Source organism: Bos taurus, chromosome 5 (assembly GCF_002263795.3).
Source record: "Bos taurus isolate L1 Dominette 01449 registration number 42190680 breed Hereford chromosome 5, ARS-UCD2.0, whole genome shotgun sequence".
Taxonomy (NCBI): domain Eukaryota; kingdom Metazoa; phylum Chordata; class Mammalia; order Artiodactyla; family Bovidae; genus Bos; species Bos taurus.
The window spans coordinates 48,344,111-48,362,991 of NC_037332.1; the positions used below are offsets into that span (position 1 = coordinate 48,344,111).

General features: G+C 39.5%; 1 protein-coding gene across 5 annotated transcripts in view; it reads right to left on the bottom strand.

Annotated features, from left to right (window-relative positions):
- MSRB3 (methionine sulfoxide reductase B3) overlaps positions 1-18,881 on the bottom strand; it is a 182,592-nt gene that overhangs the window by 14,070 nt on the left and 149,641 nt on the right. The window lies entirely within an intron of this gene.

Below are 18,881 nucleotides of genomic sequence, written 5' to 3' on the forward strand. Positions count from 1 at the left end.
GAAGCTGAAGCTTTGAAGCCAATCCTTTGGCTACCTGATTCGAAGAGCTAACTCACTGGAAAAGACCCTAATCCTGGGAAATACTGAGGGCAGTAGGAGAAGGGGGCGACAGAGGATGAGATGGTTGGATGGCATCACCAACTCAACGGACATGAGTTTCAGCAAATTCCAGGAGGATAGTGAAGGACAGGGAAGCCTGGCATCCTGCAGTCCATGGGTTCAAAAAGAGTCAGGCATGACTTAGCGACTGAACAACAGGAAGTAGTCTGGAAAGCACAGGTGCTATCTATTGATGGGCAAGAGGCGTGCTCACTTCATAGGACAGTTACAGAGCAGTATTCCTCAGGAATCTCCAGGTAGCACCTTCTCTCAAACAGCATCTTGTTCCAATTTTCATTTATTCTAGTGATTTTTAAAATATGCACACAGCTTTAAAAAACTCAGTGGTAAGTAGACCTTAAGATTGTACACATGTTTATGGGTGTACCCAGGTTTTACGTTCAGTACTTATGGGCTTGTTTTTACATGTTTCCAGAAAATATGTCTGGAGTTACTGAGCTGAAGTCTGTATTCCTAAAATGATGAAAGAGGTGCAATGTTGCTGAATTGCTTGTGCAATTCTTTTCCAGAAGCGAAATTTTTCCTGTAGAAAGGAGGAAGCCCATTGAAAGCAGAGTACTTTGTGTTAATACACCTATTTAAAGAAAACAGAATGCAAGTTTCAACAATATGATTTCCAGTCTCAAAACAAATTAGCTCAGACCAGGTTTTTATACTAAATTCCCCCAAGCTCCCCACCCCGCACTCCCCTCATGCAACAGTACAGCTTTCATAGTGCTAGATTTAACACCTGGAGTTTAAACACTTTCCAATTCCTTGATTTTAATTCAAGATGGCTACAAATCACAAAGAAAACCTTAACTTAGTAGATATAGGCTAATAATCCATAAAACCTAATTATGCTAAGAAACATCAGTATCCTTAAGAAAACTCATTTCTCCCCATTTTCTAAATTCCAGAGGGACTCTCAACATATTCTGGGCTACACTATTTGGTTTTTAATGATTACTTGACGCATTTCAGTGCTCTTCTTTGTTTAACGACAGAAGCACCAATCAGTTCAGTTCAGTCGCTCAGTCATGACCGACTCTTTGCGACCCCATGTCTGCAGCACGCCAGGCCACCAATACTAAAGAGAAACTTAGTGGTAATGTTTTAAAGTGAAAGTGAAGTGGTGCCCAACTCTTTGCAACTCTATGGACTGTAGCCTGCCAGGCTCCTCCATCCATGGGATTTTCCAGGCAAGAATACTGGAGTGGGTTGCCATTTCCTTCTCCAGGGGATCTTCCCAACCCAGGGATTGACCTCGGGTCTCCTGCATTGCAGGCAGACTCAACCATCTTAACCACCAGAATCCCAAAGTTTTAAGACATTGAAAAATAATTTATCTATGAAAAGAAAGAGAACATTCTGGTTTTTGTTGAAAACCTTCCATGTCTTAACTTGTTTGATTCCAGTTTATAGCAAATAATATTATGAGGAGACATATTTGATTCAGCAATAAACAGGTAAAGATTCAGGAGGTTTTGTTTTTTTAAAGAATTTACCATAAAGCTACCACCCTCCCCCACTGCACACATTTTCCTATTTCTAGAATTTAAAATAGATCCAGGGAAATATATATGTATTTCCCATGCTTACCCCTGTGTTTTGTGTATACTTATCTTGTTCTACTCATCACACTAGATTTGTGATTTGTTTTCATGCTTTCTCCCTGCTTAGGTGGTGAGCATCTTGAAGGTAATTGACTTCAGTATATTCAGAGCTTCCCATGATATACAGTACAGAGGTACAGGTGAGATGTATATTAAACTGATTTTCAATTTGGCTTATAGAAGAAAGCGGAATGAATATTAATAGAACATCATAGAGTCCACAAGAGGAGAGAACATAATCATACTCCTTTACAAAAGCAGATTAAGGAATATCAGTTCTAATTTCTCACTGGACTATCCAATTTGGCTCAATTTCTATAATTAAGCCTCTCCATCCAGGTGAAATATCCTTATTATTTATTTAAGGTGGTAAAAACACATAACGATCATCTAGGTTACTTACTTTACTGGGTTGTGCAGGGAGAGGGTTGGGGAGCAGAAGGAATAGTTATTTGCCAACCTTACTCAGGCAGGAAGTGGCAAAGCCAAAACTAGAATCTGTCTTAATCTACAGCTGATTTAGTCTAGGCGCTCTACTTAAGCTCCACTTTCTTCCTCAGTGAAGGGCTGAGAGGTCAATCATTTAAACACTCTAGCAGGAAGGAAGTTGTAGGTTTTAAGAATTATGTTTACTACCAGTCTGGATTAGTTGATAGATACACTGTTGCACTTAAGAGCTGCTAGGTGGAAGGGAATAGTGAATGGGTACCCTGCTGCTGCTGCTGCTAAGTCACTTCAGTGGTGTCCGACTCTGTGTGACCCCATAGACGGCAGCCCACAAGGCTCCCCCATCCCTGGGATTCTCCAGGCAAGAACACTGGAGTGGGTTGCCATTTCCTTCTCCAATGCATGAAAGGGAAAAGTGAAAGTGAAGTCGCTCAGTCCTGTCCGACTCTTAGCGACCCCATGGACTGTGGCCCACCAGGCTCCTCCGTCCATGGGATTTTCCAGGCAAGAGTGCTGGAGTGGGGTGCCATTGCCTTCTCCGGGGTACCCTGCTAGACAATACCAATTCCCGCACCTTCTAAAGACCAAACTGTTTAAAGGGAAAGTCCAAGAGTAATGATGTAAATGATCTCATCTAGTTTGGGATATAGGTAAGATTTTTATTCATTTATCTAAAACAGCCAGGAAGACTTAAAAACTCACCTTTAGGCAATAATATGGAGAAAACGATATGCTTTATTTGGGGTTTATTCATTCCAATTTTTTTCTAATAATTGTGAATCACTGCCTACTAAAGATTTTGGGGAGGGGAGAGAACTGCTTTCAAATGAGCTATGAAACCATACAGCTATACATTTTGCTTTCATGAATTAAATATTTATAGAATTTTCCAAAAGACTATTTAAGAGTTGAGCAGGGTGATCTGGAGTGACATGGAGCACAGGTTCTCAAAAGACTTCAATGTTTCTGGGAACACTGTTGACACTTGAATAGTCTTTGTTATTTACCATGGTGCTATCTAAACATTGGAAAAGACACTAGACATCCTCAAACTCACAGTGTCCCTTTGCACTGTAGAAGAAATACAGCTTTCAAGCAGGAATATTGGACATGTCACCCACATCTTTATTGGTGGAGACTGACAGAGGCACGTTGAAGTCTGTAACTGTATATGATGGAACATATTTCAAAAGAGAATCACCAGTCAACTTCATCAGTAAGGTGAACAAAAGAGCACGTTGAGCCCTTTTGCTGTGTCTCTCAGAACAAGCAAGCTCTATAGAAAGAGAATCCATTAGAAAGGTAAGTCCTATTGACAATCAAACTAAGAAGGACCTTCACCCAAGAATAAATCGTCTTATGGCAGAGAAGCCACAGTGATGACAGCACTTTGAAAGCAGAATTCCCTCATCATGTGAAAGTATTTAAAGGAGGAACTCTTCATGCTGTAAAAATCCTCAAAGGAAACCCTGCCCCCACTCCTAATAATAAGGAGAGTGCTTCAAAGGGTGATAGGCAAAGACTGAAGCAATCTGGGTCTTGTTGAGAAAATTATCTTGAGCAAAAGAGGGGGGATGTGTTTTTGTCAGTTTTGACATTAAAGACAGATCATCCATCCTCCTTTCTCTAGGATTTCCCTTTTGGTCTTCTCATCTAACAAAACAGTATTTGTTTTGGATGCATTCCATATACTTTTTAAAAGAAAAGTCATGTGAAAACCTGTATAAACAGAGTTGACTCACCCTATCCCCAGTACATCCTTTTGTTTCTATTCAAAGCATTTGGATATGGGCTGATTATCATTTTATTTCCAAGACCATAAACTGTACCTTTTAGATATTAGCCTGTTAATATCAAGAACAACTTATATTCAATAAATAATGCTCCTTTCTAAGAATTCTTTCTTAATAGCAAGTAACTACAAGTACTACACTTTATACCGACAAATTGGAATATGACAGTTCTGCTTCAATTTTATCCAAACATCAGGCCAAATTAATCTGCAGACATAACTTGGTGTCTATGGTATATGCTGGTATAATGTGATGCAAATCCAGGATATGTTCATTTACATCTCGAATGTAAGAGTAAGTGATCTAGTTTATTAACAGTAGGTCATTGGTGCTTGCTACCACCTACACTAGAGTGGATTTATTTTAGATTGCAGTAGGAAGAATGATTCCTGCTGACTCGTAATGTAACTTAACAAAGCTGCTTTAAGTCTACTTGAACCTGGAATTTTATAGTGATACAGCTCTCCAAAAGTAGTGTACTGTTCACAGATTTAAAATGTTTCATTCCAACTGCCCCCTGAGAAAAACTTCCTTAGCTCTCTCTTCCAACCTTTTCCTCCTTCCTCTCAAATATCTTCAAAACAAGTTGTTAAAACTAGCAACAGATTATAAACAAGCTGAAGCCAATTCCATCTGTACCATGTCTAGAAAAAGTGGCCCTCATTCCTTTACTGTTAATTTAACAAGGATAGCTATACAGCTTCCTCTTCCCCTACCCCCTCCCTCAACACCCAGATAAGATTAGAAACCTCAGTAAATTAGCTACATGACCCATCAGTAGAACACAGCAGAAACTATCCATGACCAAGGATACATTGAATTGAAATGTAATGACAAGTATTTTGTTATCTTCAAATGCAAAAATAAGGCCACTTGGGCTTGAGTGATAGTTTAATAATGATGATATATATTTGAGCATGGTTTTGGTGAGAAAAGTTGGAGATCTGGATATATAATTTTCTGTGGATAGCAATTCTCACAGCTCTATAATTGTAGGACCGTATTTCAAAACTTGTAGCTTTTAGTTTCTCTGAAACCAGAAACTATTAACCTCACTGACCAATATTTACCTTACTAGCTATCTCAAGCCAAATAATAAAACTCTCTATGGAGACCTCCTAATAACAAAAATTGTTTGAAGCTTAGAGTTCTGATTCTTGCCCAGTTATTCGCTTCAGTTGATACTTAAGGTATAACCTGAATAACATTTTTAAAAGGATGATTCTCTATTCCCCCTCAAAGACCCAAAAGTTTAATCAACCAAATGCATGCATGTAGCAGAAGATCAAAAGTGCAAGATGACTCAGTGAAATGTTCCCTTTAAATTCTCCCCACCTTGTAGACAATCATGTTTAACAGGCTTTCTATTTATTTCTACAAAATATGCATATGCTATCTGATCCCTTCATTTTAAATCTGTGCTGTCCAATACAGTAGTAGCCAGGAACATGTCACAAGTCAAATTACAATTAATTAAAATTAAATAAAATTTAAATTTCAGTTTCTTTGTCACACTAACCACAGTTCAAGTTCTCAACAGTTACATGTAGTTAATGGTGATGACACTGGACAACACAGATACAGATATAGAATAGTTCCACCATTATTTTCCACAAATAGAAAACATTTCACCATTGAACAGTGCTGTTTATGAACTATAAATGGATTTTCTTGTGAATTATGATTTAGTATTCATATTTACACTATCTCCCCTTCCTTCCCCCTTCTAATTTTTACAGTTACATTCCTTTTATTGATAATTCTTTTAAAACCTTGTTTGGTAACGTCTGCTTCTTGAACTAGAATGTAAATTGAATAAAGGCAGGGAGTTTGTTCACCTCTGTATTGCTAATTTGGAGAAGGCAGTGGCACCCCACTCCAGTACTCTTGCCTGGAAAATCCCATGGACGGAGGAGCCTGGTAGGCTGTAGTCCATGGGGTTGCTAAGAGTTGGACACAACTGAGTGACTTCACTTTCACTTTTCCCTTTCATGCATTGGAGAAGGAAATGGCAACCCACTCCAGTGTTCTTGCCTGGAGAATCCCAGGGACGGGGGAGCCTGGTGGGCTGCCGTCTATGGGGTCGCACAGAGTCGGACACGACTGAAGCGACTTAGCAGCAGCAGCAGTATTGCTAATTGGGCTTCCCAGCTGGCGCTAGTGGTAAAGAACCCGCCTGCCAGTGCAGGAGACACGGGTTTGATCCCTGTGTCGAGAAGATCCCCTGGAGAAGGGCACAGCAGCCTGCTTCTAGTATTCTTGCCTGGACAATCCCATGGATAGAGAAGCCTGGTGGGCTACAGTCCATAGGGTCCCAAAGAGTCGGACACGACTGAAGTGACTTAGCTGCCGCTGCTGCTGCTAAGTCACTTCAGTCGTGTCTGACTCTCTGCGACCCCATAGACAGCAGCCTACCAGGCTCCCCCGTCCCTGGGATTCTCCAGGCAAGAACACTGGAGTGGGTTGCCATTTCCTTCTCCAATGCGTGGAAGTGAAAAGTGAAAGTGAAGTCGCTCTGTTGTGTCCGACCCTCAGGGACCCCATGGACTGCAGCCTTCCAGGCTCCTCCATCCATGGTATTTTCCAGGCAAGAGTACTGGAGTGGGGTACCATTGCCTTCTCCAAAGAGACTTAGCACGTATTGCCAATTACTTAAAATAGTGCCTTCAACATAAGAATGTTAAATAAAAGCTATGTAACGATTGAATGAATGCACGACTAGCCTATAACTTAATACTGTTTGGTTCTCCTTAGTGCTCTGATCCTCCCTCCACCTACTCTTTCCTGCCTTTCCAGTGCCTAATCTTAATTAAGTCTTCCATGTTTTTATAGATTAATCCTAAGAGTTGAAAATAAGCAAGCAGTCTGTATATTATTAAGACTATACATGTATTGCTTACTGCAGAGCTGAAGTGTTGTGGAATTATCTTTCCTTCTGGATGGTCCAATTGTCATAATCTCAGAATACTTAAAATCAAACATTTTCCTGTTTTTACATTGCATTTAACGTTTTACATGTTAAAAGGCATGTCACGTTTTCTTCTTTCTTTTAGACTGTGATTTTCATTATACAATTGTACAAAATTTTTCTGTAATTCAGCATTTCAATTTTTGAATTTTTAATTACAAATATTTAAAACACATGCAAAAGTTTACAGAATATAGTAGGCATCCACGATTTAACAGATATTATCCAGATTTGATAGATAATAATAATAAAAAAATTTGCTTCAACTTTTCTCTTTTTCTAACAGAATGAAACGTTACAATTACAGCCAGATCTGCCTCCAACCTTCTTCCCTACTCCTATACATCTTGGTACCTGGAAAATACATGCCTGGAAAATTCCATGGACAGAGGGGCCTGGCAGGTACAGTCCAGGGGTTGCAAAGAGTCAGACACTACTGAGCCACTGAGCAGCCCCCCAACACATGTTCTGATTCATTTTCTGCAATGTAATATCCATAAACAATATACAACGTTCTAAATGTTTAATGATTTATATGCTGCTAAGTCACTTCAGTTGTGTCCGACTCTGTGCGACCCCATAGACGGCAGCCCACCAGGCTCCGCCGTCCCTGGGATTCTCCAGGCAAGAACACTGGAGTGGGTTGCCATTTCCTTCTCCAATGCATGAAAGTGAAAAGTGAAAGTGAAGTCTCTCAGTCGTGTCCAACTCTTAGCGACCCCATGGACTGCAGCCTACCAGGCTCCTCCACCCATGGGATTTTCCAGGCAAGAGTACTGGACTGGGGTGCCATTGCTTTCTCCGAATGATTTATATAAATGACATCAAATCATAGGTACCTTCTGGCAAATTATTTTTTCACATTTTCCTGGCCTCCAGTTATTTTGTTTGTTTTTACATTTTGTGTGTGTGTGTTTTTTTTTTAACAGCATCATCTTATTTTTATATATGAAGTATTTCAAATATCCCTGATAATATAAATTAGTGGGTTGTTTTATTTTAGCTTTTCTATTATTTTCTAAAATGTCTCTGCTTTCTCTAGGGTAATTGTTCTCTCTATCTTGGCTTTTGTCTTTCATGCTCTTGGTTTTCTTGGTATATTGATGGTGATCTTTGGCTGTTTCTCTGTGAGAATGGAGGTCTGGGTCAGTTATCTTCTGCAGCTATACTCTGCAAGGTCCTCTGCTTTTAGGTACACTACAGGTTTGTTTCCTTACTAGTCTTAACTCTGAATAGAAAAGCTGAGTGGGAGCTCTGTGAACATGGCTATCATTTGCTGATACCCAAGAATGTGTTAGTCCTAGGGTTCCCTTGAATAGCTGACTGAAGAATGATTCATTTTGGAGCACAACACCTCAACAACAGCACCAGTTCTCCCAGACAGGCTGTTTAATATCTGAAGAGAGGACTTTTCCAGGTTTTCTCTTTTTCCATGTGACTAACTGATAATCTGTCAGTCTAAATATGAAAGCGGGGAAGATGTGAAGCTGGTCTAGCTGTTCTTTAGACTTTCAGTTCAACATCTTGTTGTCAGTCCCGTTTGCCTCTTGATAATTCTGCCGGGCATCTCAAAACAACTCTAGCACATATTCTGGGTTGTATCTTTCTTTAATCAACCATACCCATTAATGCATTTCCTCCCATTTTTTTCCCCTTGGGAAAACTGGTTATAATTTCTTGTCTGCTCAAGATCCCGTTACTCCCCCACCCCCAATCTAACTCTCTTTGCAACAGGTTTCTTTTCCTATTTAACTTCTCCTCCCTCTTCTCCTCCTCCTCTTTCTTCTGTTTTTTAAAATTGTCACTTTAAAGAGGTTTCTTGGGAGACAGGAAAACAAACTTGTATGTTCAGTCTATCATCATGAACAAGAGGCTGAGATTCTTTTTAATAAACAAAATCACTGCAGATGGTGACTGGAGCCATGTAATTAAAAGATGCTTGCTCCTTGGAAGAAAAGCTATGACCAACCTAGACAGCATATTAAAAAGCAGAAACATCATTTTGCCAACAAAGGTCCATATAGTCAGAGCAATGGTTTTTCCAGTAGTCATGTACGGATGTGAGAGTTGGACCATAAAGAAGGCTGAGTGCCAAAGAACTGATGCTTTCAAACTGTGGTGCTGGAGAAGACTCTTGAGAGTCCCTTGGACAGCAAGGAGATCAAACCATTCAATCCTAAAGGAAATCAACCTTGAATATTCACTGGAAGGATTGAAGCTGAAGCTCCAATCCTTTGGCTACCTGATGTGAAGAGCTGACCCATTGGAAAAGGCCCTGATGCTGAGAAAGATTGAGGGTAGGAGGAGAAGTGGGTGACAGAGGATGAGATGGTTGGATGGCATTACTGACTCAATGGACATGAGTTTCAGCAAACTCTGAGAGATAGTGAAGGACAGGGAAACCTGGCATGCTACAGTCCAAGGGGTAGGAAAGAGTCAGACCTGACTTAGCGACTGAATAACAAATGCTCAGTCTATCATCAAGAAGCTGAGATTTTTTTTAATAGACTGCAGATTTTAGTGTCTTGATCTAATAGTTTATGGAAAGAAGCAACAGATTCCAGGCATTATAATTTTTTCCACTAATCACAATTATATTATTTTTTACCTTACTGATAAAAAAATACCAAAATTAATGTAAGGTTTAGCAGCTTTAACTGGTTCAGATTTGACTCTGGCTAAAATGTGATTATGGGCTAACTAGATGAGATTAGCACTTCCTTCATGACCTCTGCAGTGCCCTCTGGGTTTAGAATCAAGGCAGGCAGGATAGTCTCCTCCCTGACCAGTTCAGTGGAAAGAAATTTCTTAGACTACTTTTCAACTTTATATTTGCTTAATGTGGTTTGAGAATTTCTTGTGTTTTGGCCCTCCTGCCATAGCAAATTTAAGGACAAGCATCCCCCATATGCTGATGACATGATTTCATTATTGTAAACAAGCAATAGTCTCAAGAGGCAAACTCTCAAGTGGCAAACTCTCAAGTAAATGGTTTTAATAGTAAGTATGACAAAAATAAAACCATCGGTTTTGGCAAACATTTTCCCTATGCTTCATTCAGCTTTAATGAGTGGTACCTCAAGCAAAAATGATACTTAAAGCAAGGAGTTTAGAATATATATAAAATTAGAATCAATCTATAGATTCTAAAAATCAATGAAGATAATGATAAATGAAAGTGAAAATGTTAGTTGCTTAGTCGTGTCTGACTCATTGTGACCCCAGGGACTGTAGCCTGCCAGGCTCCTCTGTCCATGGGGTTCTCCAGGCAAGGACACTGGAGTGGGTAACCATTTCCTTCTCCAGGGGATCTTCCTAACCTAGGGATCAAACCCAGGTCTCTGGCATTGTTGGCAGATTCTTTACCGTGTGAGCCACCAGGGAAGCCCATGAATATAAATAATGCTAATAAAATGTAAACACAATGTACTATAGCTCAGCTGGTAAAGAACCAACCTGCTAATGCAGGAGACACAAGAGACATGAGTTTGATCCCTGGGTCAGGAAGATCCCCTGGAGAAGAAAATGGCAACCTACACCAGTATTCTTGCCTAGAAAATTCCATGGACAGAGGAGGCTGGCAGGCTATAGTCCATGGTGTCACAAAGAGTCAGACATGACTGAGTGTGCATGCACATATGCACACAAAGTACAGTTCAAACATGAATTTTATTTTTGTTACTAGTTACCTTGCTTTTCTGTCTTGTTGTCAAGTAACCCAATAGCTCTAAATGGCAGTGGCACTCTTGCTGGGACACTGAATGGCACGATGATGGGGAATCACATAAAGACTACATGATCAGATTTGTGTTTTAGGAAGATGGCTCTGAAAGCAGGCTGGATAAAAAGGAAGATGAAAGCAGGTCTCCCAGAAGAAGACTATGTACAGGAATAGAAGTTCTAAATGAAGACGATTGCAATGGGATTGGGGATCAGGAGAGCGATCATAGAGACTGAGATTGGGGATCAGGAGAGCGATCATAGAGAGACTGAGAGAGCACAGTTCTGATTGTGGTGACTGGGGTACCTGTGGGGGAGTGAAGGAGAAGGGCAGGGTCAGATTATGATTAGATTTCCAGCTTGTATGACCAGTTGGACCATGCCCATCATGCATGTTTTCAGGGAAAATAACAAAATCAGTCTAGTGTGAAACTACCTAGGAGGCAGAGAAATATGTGGGCTCAGAAGTGAGACCCTGGCTAAAGATACAGATGTGAAAGTCTGCAGAGCACAGAAGACAGTGAGACTAGAATGAGGTTTGGAAGAAGGAGAATAGGGTAGCCGTGGAGAACCACACAGGTATTTAAACGGTGAGCTGAAGAATGAGTCGGCAAAGGAAAATAGAAGAGGGTGTTCCAGAAAACAGGAGGAGGACAAGGGCACCAAGACAAAGTTAGATAATAAAGCGAAAACTGTTCAAGGCTGGAGGGCAGACAGTAGTGACAGAATCTACAGAAAGGACCAGTCAAGTAAAATCTGAGAGGAGATTGCTGAACTCAATAATTAGGAGGTCTGAGGAACTTGAGGAAGAGACATTTCAATGCGATGATGACAGAAGCTGAACTCCGTTGGGCTGAACAGCATATGTGAAGTGGAGAAAGTGAACAGACTGCTTTTTACAAAGCCTGGCAGGGAAGGAAGGTAAGCCAGGTTGATGGCTAGAGGAGAGCATAATGACATTTGTGCTAAAATATTTGGGTTCTTGGGGTCCCTCCTACTGATTCCACCTTTTTGTTTTTCTAAGGTGTTTAATATCTTACACTATTACTTTTTTATGGAGTTTTTGCAATAAAATAAGTGATATGAAAAATATTTAGACATGCTAAAAAATCTTAAGCATTACTCAACTGCTCCTTAGCTTTCTGAACAGAAGTTGTATTTGAAGAAAGGCTAAAAGACTAAAATAGAATTCCATCCCCAGAATTGTTTTATCTTTATTTTTCAAGTTGTCTGTTGTTGTTTCGCTCCTAATATCTTTTGGTCTACCAAACTGAAAGTTATAAGTTTGAGTTTTAAATGACCATGGCAATCTGTCCTGCTTTTCTGGCACAGTAGTAGGTACTCACTAAATATGGATGAATAAATGAATCCAGAGCTTTAATTCTAGGTCAAGTTTCACTGTCAAAGATGTTCACAGCACCCAGTACTTTTTCTTCAAAGCATGTATCATGGTTTGTGACTATTTATTTTTGTGTGGGTAATTTTTGATTACTGTTTACTTCTTCTACTAAGCTCCATGTGAATATGACCGCTTTCTTTACTATTATATCCTCAACACATAGCTCATAGAAATATCTGTTGAATGAATTAATAAAGAAAATATCAGCACAAATTCATTATTTAACAACAAAATTGGACTGAATTAAAGGATTATTACTTAGTGTGGACCTGCCTATCACTATGCTGATCAGAAAAAAAAAAAGATGAAGAGTTTCTACTATTTTGTTTTAGGCAATTTTTTTACAAATATCAAACTTAATATGATAATTTTCCTGCCTATCAATAGTGCATTTCCTCAAACTGATTACTAATAATCTCATATGTAGAAGCCACATAGCCTTGTCACCTGTAAGGATTTCAGGCATTGGCATCTGTGAAAGGACAACATGACTAAAAATTGTCAAGAACACTGAGGTGTCCTTTGGGCAGCATGAACATCTGGTATCTATTCTCTTTGGAGATTAATAATGTAGCTGTACTGCAGCAGCCTTCACTAATTCCTTTGAGCCCCACACAGCATTTTTAAATGGTTCCAAACACACAAGATCTCTAATTGGTGTGGATTTCATCCACAGTTTCCTTACAGTCACAAAACATCTCAGAAACTCCTAAGCAGGAATTGACAGAGGAAGGCTTCCCTGTGCCCCTTTGTGAAGGCAGCTATTAATAATTTTTTTCAGGTTCAATAAAATTACTAAGCTCAAACCGTTTCAACCAAAAAACCGGGGAGAGGGACTTTTATTCTCCCTGGCCTGAACACTGTCTCTTGCTACTTTAAATCACAGTTAATGTTTTAAAAAATATATCTTACACATAAGTCAGTCGTCGACCTTTAGCATCAAAGGCTCTGAGCAACATGGCATGTAGCGGCCTGACCTTTAGCCATAATTTCTAAGTGCCATTAAAAAATGTCTCTCAAACTAGTTTTGAATTTAGTGTTGACCTAGTAACCTTGATCCCCAAACATTCAACTTTAGATGATTATTTTATTTTGTTCCAAAAGCTCTTCAGTCCAGTGAAGGCATCCATTAGGAAGCTTCACAAAGAGTTTCGAGTTTGCTTAGAATTTATTAGCTACATCGAACAGGAAGATGGTGATTTGGGTTGCTTGCTGAGTGAAGATTATTTACTGTGCTTAACTGACCTTAAGAATTCCAGGAGGGATACAGAATGGGGAAATTCAAAGAAATACAGATTCTATTCTCAGCGACAGGCAATCCAGACTAACAGTGAAATAATGTTCCATTCAACTGCGGTAGTGAATTGAGCCTATTCACTATATAGCATCTCTGGGGGCTGTCAGACTATCACTTACATTCTTCAGTTGGGTACCTATCCAAAATTTTAGACTATTTCCTCTAAATATATGTGCCTGATAAAAATGTAAGATTACTTCTAAGAGGAAGTTAGGTCTTGAACTTATTTTTCTTTTCTAACTTTTCTCCTGATGCTTTTCTCTAACTAAACTCTCTCTAAGCTTCTGAACAGGCTTTAGATCTTTATTCTATTATTACTTTTAGTAACAACAATATGAAATAAAATATTTCCTTGTTTTCATAAATCTATGATCCTTTGCTCCTCTATATCACCTTTTTATGACATGTCAAAACTCAGTTCACCTACCACAATTTAAATTTCTGACAACCCATCTTGAAAGAATATTTTGAAACAGAACAGATTGCTCAGAAAAGCTATTAAAGACAAATAATCCAGAACAAAATGATTACTTAGAGTTGTTTACATGACAAAAGATGTTTTTTCCTTTGTAGCAGACACATAGCAAAATTGAAACAATTTATCAAACACTGTATATTTCCTAACATATTAAAATTTTAAAATAAATAACATCAAAAAGACAGGAAGCAAAATACATCAAATCAAGACATACTCTGATAATTATTCATTCTTTTAAAAATTCTTTAAGGAAATCTTTTGCCAATACCAAATCCCCATTATCTAGCTTTTCCTTTTCTTATATTTAATCATGTTCCAAAAAACTATATAACTTACTCTTTATAATAAGTTTTGTTATGTTTTGTTTTTTTCTTGTCTGTATTCAGCCAGCTAGAATGTAAGCTCCCTATGTGTAAAGATAACTGTTTTGTTCCCAATGCATTCAAAGCTCCTAGAAGGATGCCTGAGATTTAATAAATTTTGGTTTAATGAACTTTCTATATATATTCTTGTTACTCTGAAAATCTTAGATTTAAAAATAATTCTTGCTTTGGTTTTAAAATACACAGCACCTGAAGTCTTTGTTATAGAATTAGTTATAGGGCTTCCCCAATAGCTCAGCAGGTGAAGAATCTGCCTGCAATGCAGGAGATACAGGTTCAATCCCTAGGTTGGGAAAATCCTCTAGAAGAGGAAATGGCTACCCACTCTTGCCTGAAAAATCCCACGGACAGGGGAACTTGGTGGGCTACAGTGCAAAGAGTCACAAAGAGTCAAACACTACTGAGTCCACACACAATACAAATACGTAGAATCTCTAGGTCACTTGATATGAGGCACAGTCAGCTCCTGGTCCTGTTTTTGCTGACTGTATAGAGCTTCTCCATCTTCAGCTGCAAAGAATATAATCAATCTGATTTCGGTATTGACTATCTGGTGATGTCCATGTGTAGAGTCTTCTCTTGTGTTGTTGGAAGAGGGTGTTTGCTATGACCAGTGCATTCTCTTGGCAGAACTCTATTAGCCTTTGCCCTGCTTCATTCTGTACGCCAAGGCCAAACTTGCCTGTTACTCCAGGTATCTCTTGACTTCCTACTTTTGCATTCCAGTCCCCTATAATGAAAAGGACATTTGTTTTTGGTGTTAGTTCTAGAAGGTCTTGTAAGTCATAAAACCGTTCAACTCCAGCTTCTTCAGCATTAGTGGTTGGGGCGTAGACTTGGATTATTGTGATACTGAATGGTTTGCCTTGGAAATGAACAGAGATCATTCTGTCATTTCTGAGATTGCACCCAAGTACCTCATTTTGGACTCTTTTGTTGACTATGAGGGCTACTCCATTTTCTTCTAAGGGATTCTTGCCCACAGTAGTAGATACTAGGGTCATCTGAATTAAATTTGCCCATTCCAGTCCATTTTAGTTCGCTGATTCCTAAAATGTCGACGTTCATTCTTGCCATCTCCTGTTTGACCACTTTCAATTTACCTTGATTCAGGGACCTAACATTCCAGGTTCCTATGCAATACTATTCTTCACAGCATCAGACTTTACTTTCATCACCAGTCACATCCACAACTGGGCATTGTTTCACTTTGGCTCCTTCTCTTCATTCTTTCTGGAGTTACATCTCCACTCTTCTCCAGTAGCATATTGGGCACCTACTGACCTGAGGAGTTCATCTTTCAGTGTCATATCATTTTGCCTTTTCATACTGTTCATAGGGTTCTCAAGGTAAGAGTACTGAAGTAGTTTGCCATTCCCTTCTCCAGTGGACCACATTTTTTTTCAGAACTCTCCACCATGACCATCAATCTTGGGTGGCCCTATATGCCATGGCTCATAATTTCATTGAGTTCATTCATTCTCCTTATTGCAAAATTCAGACTTACATTGAAGATAGTATGGAAAACCACCAGACCATTCAGGTATGACCTAAATCAATTCCTTTATGATTATACAGTAGAAGTGACTAATAGATTCAAGGCATTAGATCTGATAGACAGAGTGCCTGAATAACTATCAACAGAGGTTCCTGACATTGTACAGGAAGCAGAGATCAAGACCATCCCCAAGAAAAACAAAGGCAAAAAGGCAAAATGGTTGTCTGAGGAGGCCTTACAAATAGCTGTGAAAAGAAGAGAAGTGAAAGGCAAAGGAGAAAAGGAAAGATTTACCCATCTGAATGCAGAGTTCTGAAGAATAGCAAGGAGAGATAAGAAAACCTTCCTCAGCAAAATAGAGGAAAATAAAAAATGGGAAAGACTAGAGATCTCTTTCAGAAAATTAGAGATACCAAGGGAAAAGTTCATGCAAAGATGGGCACAATAAAGGACAGAAACAGTATTGACCTAACAGAAGTAGAAGATATTAAGAAGTGCCAAGAATACACAGAAGAACTATGCAAAAAATACCTTAATGACCCAGATCACACAATGGTGTGGTCACTCACCTAGAGCCAGACATCCTGGAATGTGAAGTCAAGTGGGCCTTAGGAAGCATCACTATGAACAAAGCTAGTGGAGGTGATGGAATTCCAGCTGAGCTATTTCAAATCCTAAAAGATGATACTGTGAAAGTGCTGCATTCAATATGCCAGCAAATTTTGGAAAACTTGGCAGTGGCCACAGGACTGGAAAAGGTCCGTTTTCATTCCAGTCCCAAAGAAAGGCAGTGTTAAAGAATGCTCAAACTACTACACAGTTGCACTCATCTCATACGCTAGTAACGTAATGCTCAAAATTCTCCAAGCCAGGCTTCAGCAATACATGAACCGTGAACTTCCAGATGTTCAAGCTGGATTTAGAAAAGGCAGAGGAACCAGAGATCAAATTGCCAACATGCATTGGATCATAGAAAAATCAAGAGTTCCAGAAAAGGCTTTGGACTATGCCAAAGCCTTTGACTGCATGGATCACAGCAAACTGTGGAAAATTCTTGAAGAGATGGGAATATAGACTACCTTACCTGCCTCCTGAGAAATCTGTGTGCAGGTCACAAAGCAACAGTTAGAATAAGACATTGAACAATGGACTGGTTCCAAATTAGGAAAGGAGTATGTCAAGGCTGTATATTTTCACCCTGCTTATTTAACTTATATGCAGAGTATATCATGCAAAATGCTGGGCTGGAAGAAGCACAAGCTGGAATCAAGAATGCTAGGAAAAATACAATAGCATCATATATGCAGATGATGCCACCCTTATGGCAGAAAGTGAAGAGGAACTGAAGAGCCTCTTGAATAAAGTGAAAGAGGAGAGTGAAAAAGTTGGCTTAAAGCTCAACATTCAAAAAGTGAAGATCATGGCATCAAGTCCCGTCACTTCATACTGAATAGATGGGGAAACAATGGAAACAGTGAGAGACTTCATTTTCTTGGGCTCCAAAATCACTGCAGATGGTGACTACAGCCATGAAATTAAAAGATGCTTGCTTCTTGGAAGGAAGACTATGACCAATCTAGACAGCCTATTAAAAAGCAGAGACATTACTTTGCTGACAAGGGTCTGTCTAGTCAAAGCTATGGTTTTTCCAGTAGTCATGTATGGATGTGACAGTTGGACTATAAAGAAAGCTGAGGGCCAAAGAATTGATGCTTTTGAACTGTGATGTTGGAGCATACTCTTGAGAGTCCCTTGGACTTCAAGGAGATCCAACCAGTCCATCCTAAAGGAAATCAGTCCTGAATATTCATTGGAAGGACTGATGCTGAAGCTGAAGCTCCAAAACTTTGGCCACCTGATGTGAAGAACCAACTCACTGGAAAAGACCCTGATACTGGGAAAGATTGAAGGCAGGAGGTGAAGGGGACGACAGAGGATGAGATGGTTGAATGGCATCACTGACTTGATGGACATGAGTTTGAGCAAGCTCCTGGAGTTGGTGATGGAAGGGAAGCCTGGCATGCTGCAGTCCATAGGGTCACAGGGTTGGACATGACTGAGTGACTAAACTGAACCGCACTAGGTCACTTACCAATGTTTAGTGAAGATTTTGATAACTGGCTGACAGTTTTCTCTCCACTCCCAACTGCTACCTATATTCTAGGGACCTCTATGAAGGCAACCCACCTAATAGTCCTCATATTAACAGCACGTTAGTATCTCAGAAAGCCGAAACTCATCTAGTCCATAGAGCCAAGATCCTATATTCAGCAAGAGCCATGGGTACAAATTGAAAACCTTCAGTGGCTTTGATTCTGACCATTGACAGGTTAATGCATTAAAAAATTAGAAGTCATCACATGAAGAATATTGAACTTCAGATACATGAATTTGGCTAGAAAGGATTGTGGTACTGCACACATATTTTAATTTGGCACTGGATCATCCTAACAAAAAAATAAATGGGGAAAATTCCATAAAGATACAAGCACATCCATAGTATATTCCAAGGGCTATAGGTTGATACAGCATTCTGTCAGCTGTGTGTGCAGTAACATTTAAGCCCTTCCTCACTAAACCAGTTGTAAATGATGCAAAGTGCAGTTGCAAAAGTTGGTTACTTAGTGTTGAACAAACATTACATAAATATTTGTTGAATAAGTGAACCAAATTGAAGATGAAGAAAGTATTAACAAAATTGTGAAAATGATATCACACTAAATCAATGTATATATTTATGACATTTTGATAAAGGTCATCTCTCACTTGTTTATTGTTGCTTATGTCCCTAAACCAGAATATAGCATTCCATGGATTACTATCTCGTGAGGGTATGTCATGGCAACCTATGTAATTTCTTTCGATTTTTTTCTGTTGCTGCTGCTGCTAAGTCACTTCAGTCGTGTCTGACTCTGTATGACCCCATAGACAGCAGCCACCAGGCTCCCCCGTCCCTGGGATTCTCCAGGCAAGAACACTGGAGTGGGTTGCCATTTCCTTCTCCAGTGAATGAAAGTGAAAAGTGAAAGTAAAGTCGCTTCAGTCGTGTCCGACTCTTAGCGACCCCATGGACTGTAGCTTACCAGGCTCCCCCGTCCCTGGGATTCTCCAGGCAAGAACAGGGTTGCCATTTCCTTCTCCAATGCATGAAAGTGAAAAGTGAAAGTAAAGTCGATTCAGTCG